A 6,000-nucleotide genomic window follows, 5' to 3' on the forward strand; every position below is an offset into this window, starting at 1 on the left:
GGTGCCACCAATCAATCAGCTGTTACGAAAACTCAAGACCCTTTTTCTCAGCTGCCACCGACAATGAATTGGAGGGGAAGGAAGTGGGTGGGGGCCATGGCCAAAAAAATTGATCCAAAAAATAACACTGCATATGGTTATTGGAACTGAAAGCTCCTTTTACCAAGTGCATTAAAAGCAGCTTAATTTTCTGCGGCCACGTTTGTGTTTTGATACTTGACTAAAAAAAGATGACTATGTATTTACCATCAAGTTGTTTGGTTCATCTTGTTTCACATGCGACGGAGAGGGAAGGTTGGGCGGATCCGGGAGAATTATTTGGATGGGGCCTCCGCCAGAATCAGACACGGGCTTAGCCAGTGTCCTTCCCTGCGGCCGCCTCCTGCTGGGGTGGTGCCGTCACACTGCAGGGCCTGGAAGAGTCCAGCCTCTCTCCTGACCTCACCCTTGTCCCCTTGCCTCTCCCTGACATCTGGCCTGACACCTCTTTCCGAATCGAGCGTTCTAAAGGGTTCTGGCCCCAGGGGACTCTGGAATTAAAACTTGCACTTTCTGCCAAGAGCTAAAATGCTATTTTCCATCTTTATCCCACTTTCTCCCCATGGGCTTGGAACAAACCCTTGAAACCCAAACCCATATTAAGCCTTTCCTCTCGCTGCATCCCCTACTCTGGTTGTGCTCAGTTTCTCTGTGTGTTCACGGATCTGCCTGAAGCCGGGACTCAGAAGAAGCCAGTTTTGCCCATTGAGCATCCTTCTGTGTTCTCATAGTAGCTCTGACCCCAGAAGCGTCTCAGTTTGTCTTCTCAAAAACTGCTCTCAGGAAGGAAGCTGCACCGACGCTTGAAGGGCCAGCGGAGGACGAATGATTACAACAGCTACGATTTATGGAGCTCCACGATACGCTCAACACTTCACGTGCGTGATCTCGTTGAATCCTCACGGCAGCTCTTACCCCATTTTATAGATGAGGAAACGGAAAGCTGAGTCACGCCACTGGCCTTTCTAAAGGGTTCCAAGCAGGAATGGATATGTGCATTGTGGAAGAGAGAGAGAAACTACAACATCAAGTTTACCATCGTACCCATTGTAGAGAGAGTGAAACTCAGTACGTTCACAATGCTGTGAGACCACCCCACTATCTAGTTCCAGAATTGTCATCCCCACAAAGGAAATCCCGGTCCTGTTCATTAAGCAGTCGCTCCCTACACTCCCCTCCCTCCAGTCAGCCTCTGATATAGCTATGGATTTGCCTCTTCTGGAACATTTCGTCTCAATGAAATCACACAGTATGTGGCCGTTTTGCCTCTGGCTTCCTGTACTTAGCATCCTATTTTCAGGATTCATCCCTGTTGTAGCACGGTGCAGTACCTCATTTTCTTTTTACAGCCGAATAACATCCCACTGTATGGCTAGACCACCTTTCATTTGTCCTTTCACCTGCGGATGAACACGTGTGTGCGTTTTAACAGAAAGACCTTGATTTTCAAGGAATGAATCCCAGATGTCGGATTTCGGGCAAACCCTCAAACCGGGAGATACGAGACTTGGGAGCAGAAAATCCTTCTGGAACGTTCAAGCAACAGTTTGGAAATCACATACTCTGCGGCTAGCTGTGTGGGAGGGGCAGTAAGGCAGGAAGCTCAAGGGTACTTGCTCCCCACAGGTGTTGCTGCTTCCAAAGCACTCCTGTTGCCCAGGGAGGCTGCTTGGCAAGCTCTTGGAATCGCAGATGACATCTCAGCACTCCGCCCGCCACCCCCGCTTCATTTCACTGGAGGGGAAGGGACGAAAACCTGGGTGGGAGGCGGTGGTCTTAGGAGACAATAACCAGGTTTCCACAGATGGGCTGCTTGTGGAAGCATAAGCGAGGGGAGGAACCAAGATGCCCCCCTGTAACATTTAATCCCCAATTCTGCCCAGCCGCTGTCTGAAGTAGCGTCTTAGGTTCTCTCCATAACACATACACACGCAGGGAGTCATGCAACTTCCGACAGTGCCGCAGAAAGGTCTTCAATCAGTCTGGTTTAAAACCTGTGGCTGGCCCAAGCTTTGTGGAGCGAAGTACTATGGTGGTTCCCAACAAGGCTTTAGGATCCGCTAGACCTGCCCGTGAACATGGCCTCTACGACCATTAGTTCTGTGAAGTTAGGCTGATGATGTCCCCTCACTCTCTTCATAAAACGGGGCAGTGGGAACCGTACCAAACCTGATGGGATTCTCATGGTCGTATGCGGAGAACACGGCCTGGCGCCTAGGGGAGGCCTTTTGTGTTTTATTTTGTTTTTTGTTTTTTTGTTTTTTTTTTAATGATTTTATTTATTTGTCAGACAGAGATCACAGGTAGGCAGAGAGACAGTCAGAGAGATAGGGGAAAGCAGGCTTCCTTTGGAGCAGAGAGCCCGAGGTGGGGCTGGTCCCAGGACTCTGGGAATCATGACCTGAGCTGAAGGCAGAGGCTTTAACCCACTGAGCCACCCATGCGCCCCACAGGGAGGCCGTTTTTAATGTCATCATTAATGGCTCTTAATGGCTGCTAGCAGCCATGTCTACTGCAATCTTATGAAGGAACAGGTTAAGGGTCAAGACTGCCAATTCTGGGTTCTTGGATAAAACGAAACCAAGAGCTCAAATGGTTCAAGCATATGCCATATACCCTGCAAGGGCATAGAGATGGATGGTGCCTCCTCCATCCATGTGGGACCCCTGCCACAGAGCCAGCCGAGAGCCGCAGGAGGGGGGCTGCACACTCTGCCAACCCATCATCTTATAGTAATTCCTATGGATTTTGTCCAGTTGCTAAATCTTCCGAATTTGGAGGAGGGGAAAAAAAAATTCCCCACACAAAATTGTTCCATTTGAAGACATTTTTATTTGGATACCTGCCTGGGTCCCTGGCAGGGTGGGCCTGTCCTCTGTGGGGGCAATGGGACATTTGGGGGGAGGATGATGGCCCTGCCCTGAGGGGGTGTCACTAAGGGGTATGTGACAGCATGACAGGTCACAGAGGGCAGCAGAGTATAAATAGGGCCGCTCAGGGGTGCAGGCTGAGAGAGTGCTTAGTCTCTCACCAAGACTTCAGTTTGTACTTCACACTACAAACTGCAAGTTCTCGTTTTTAGATTAAAACCCCAGCACCCACCAGCATCCCCTCGGTCACCCTCAGATCCCCCCCACCCTGACCCCTGTCTCTGGGAGGTTCTGAGACAAAGCGGGGGCCTGTGGCCTGTGGCCTGTGGCCTGTGGGGCGCGGGGTGGATTTGGGACCCCTGCCACAGAGCCAGCCGCCTGCAGCAGGAGAGCCAGCCGCGTGCAGCAGGAGGGGGGCTGCCCGCTCTGCCAACCCAACAGAGGTCGAGGAGGAGGAGGAGCTCCAGGGACCGGCCCCCAGACCAACGCCCACCCCTCGCCGGCCCAGCCCGATTGTGCTACCAACTCAAAAACATGGAGTCTCTGACGCCTTATCACACCGCCCACAGCGCCTCCAGGGTGGGCATGTTCAACACCGCCATGGGGAAACTCCAGCGACAACTGCGTAAGGGAGAATATGACCTATTTAAATACGCACCCATGCTCGAAAGCGACTTTGTGCAGGTCACCAAAAGAGGGGAAGTCGTCGACGTGCACAACCGAGTCCGAATGATGACCGTGGGCATCGCATCCACCAGCCCCAGCCTCCCGCTCCCAGATGTCCTGCTGCTGGCCCGCCCGGCCACCGGCTGTGAACAGTACTCCGACCAGGGCCAGGCCACCAAGGGAAAAGGCCGCAAGGCTTCCACCACCCTGGAGCTCACCAGGCTCCTTCCCTTGAAGTTTGTGAGGCTTTCTGTTCACGACCGGGAAAAACAAATGCTTCGCCTCAAATTCGCCACCGGCCGCTCCTGCTACCTGCGGCTGAGCCCCCCACTGGATGCACAGGAAGATCTCTTCCCCTACTGGGAGAGCATTATCCAGGTACTGAGGCCGCCGCCGGTGCCCACTCACAGCAGAACCCACGCCGCTCGAGCAGAGGACATGCTGGACATGCCTCTGCTGGAGGACGACGACGGCAGGAACGCAGCAGGCGCAGATGTCCAAATAATGGATCAGGACCAGGTTAGTATCCGGAGCCTCCACGAGGGCTCGGAGGTGGCCGGGGCCACCTCTGCAGCTTTTGCTGGCGGGGAAGAGACTGTTCAGGACCCCCCCAAACCCAACAGCGTGCCCACCTTCGCTGCCCCCAACTGCCCGGGGCTCTCCAGGGAGTCGGCAGCAGGGGCCACGTCCGAGGCGGCGGCCGCCGGGGAGGCCGCGGCAGCTGCGGCAGTGGCGGCGGCAGGGACAGCAGCAGAGTTCGCAGCGGGGGAGGCCGGCAGATGCCTGGCGTTCGCCGGGCCCGGAGCTGCCGCCAAGCCTGCGGGAGAAGCCGCTCGGGACGCGTCGGAAGGCCAGCTCCTCTGGGACGCGCCGAGCTCGGCGGGCAGTGGGGAGCCGGCGGGAAGGCCGCCCCGCACGCGCCGGGAGGAGGAGCGAGACCCCCGCACTTCCCGCCACCGCAGGGCCGCCGACAGCCGCCACAAGGCCCCGGGGCACAAGATCGCCCCGGCGGACTCCAGCCGCTCCTTAGGCAGCCACAGAGCCGCGCGGGAGCACAAGGAGGACAAGGGCCGCAGCAGCCCGGCGCGCGCCAGGCGCGCCCCCGACGAAGGCATCAGCCACGCCCCCAGCGCCGAGGACTCCGGGACCTCCCACAAGTCGGGGCGGAGCCTCTCCGGCGGCAGCTCGGGCTCAGGCACCAAGATGCTGGGCAGGATCCGCAGGTTCCTGAGGAACCTGAGACTCAGCCTCACTGCCTGAGGCGCGCGGCCTCCCCACACCGCAGAGACGTGCCCATGGGGGAGAAGACTGCGGACACGAGCGGTGTGGTGTGGAGGCCATCGCCCAGGCGGCGGCGAGCAGCCAGGGCTTGGAGAGCGCAGGGAGCCGGACATCGGAGGTCATGGAGGGATGGAACTTCCTAGGCCCAGATATTGGGCAGCTGGGGGACCTCTCCCAGGAGACATTACAAAAAATAAAATAAAAAAATTTTTAAAAAATGGCATGCTGCATTGTGTTTGAATTTCTAGGTCCTGCAGCCCAGTGGTGACCTCACAGGGGGGCTGCCACCTAAGACCCAAGGGTCCAGTCGAGGACCGCCCCCACCTCACACCCATGCTCAGAGCCAAAGCATCCTGCCTCAAGGCCTGTCTGGCTTGTTTCTCCGGGCCACAGTTGAAAGTATACTATGGCCCAGAAAGCTCCACCTCCCCCATTTCTCTAGTTTAATGAATGTTCCTAACCCCTGAGGGTCCATAGACAAAGAACAGGGACAAAGAAAGAATGGGGGGGGGGGGACTCCTCATCTTTGGGGATCTGCCAGCATCTGCCAGCAGAGGGGAACAGCAGCCTGTGCTGGCAATATTCTCAGCTAGACTGAGAACCTGTCTATACCCAGGGTATATACACCAAGGAAAGAACTTGCTAAGGCACTGAGAACGTTTATAGCAAAAAGTAGCAAAACACTGCAAGCAGCCCAAATTACTATCAGCACCACTGACAATAGAGTGGGATGTGACAGAGATAGTGTACAGCTGCATACCCCGGCCTAGCTGCATACCCCGGCCTAGCATAAACACCGATTCTGTGGCTGTCACCTATTCCACCTGCAGAATAGTTCCAAAACAAAAATCGAAAGTACATGTGGTAAAACATTTTAAAAGTACATGTGGGACAAAACACAAGGGAACAGTACACGCAAAATTCAGGACAGTGTGAAAAGGCAAGACAAGATCATGAGGCGAAGACCGGGCTTTCAGTGCTGTTGGAAATGTTCTGTTGGGCCATCAGATCTCTGCAGTCTGAATGGTCCGCGAAATGCCGGGGCGGTTATGATGAAATTTCTGCTCCAGACATACCAACACCTTCCCTTACGTTTTCACTCTTATGTACGCACAAAAGTGTTTGTCTTCTGTCTGGAAGGTCT

The 6,000-nt window shown here is 55.1% G+C and overlaps 1 pseudogene across 1 annotated transcript; it reads left to right on the forward strand.

Moving 5' to 3' along the window:
- Nucleotides 1–2,833: 2,833 nt before the first annotated feature.
- On the forward strand, nt 2,834–5,074 carry LOC309850307 (Golgi-associated RAB2 interactor protein 4 pseudogene; annotated as a pseudogene). Its single transcript has one exon. The product of its transcript is annotated as a Golgi-associated RAB2 interactor protein 4 pseudogene (transcript).
- The last annotated feature ends 926 nt before the right edge of the window (nt 5,075–6,000 follow it).

This window comes from Mustela nivalis (genome assembly GCF_964662115.1).
Source record: "Mustela nivalis genome assembly, chromosome: 16".
Classification (NCBI taxonomy): Eukaryota; Metazoa; Chordata; class Mammalia; order Carnivora; family Mustelidae; genus Mustela; species Mustela nivalis.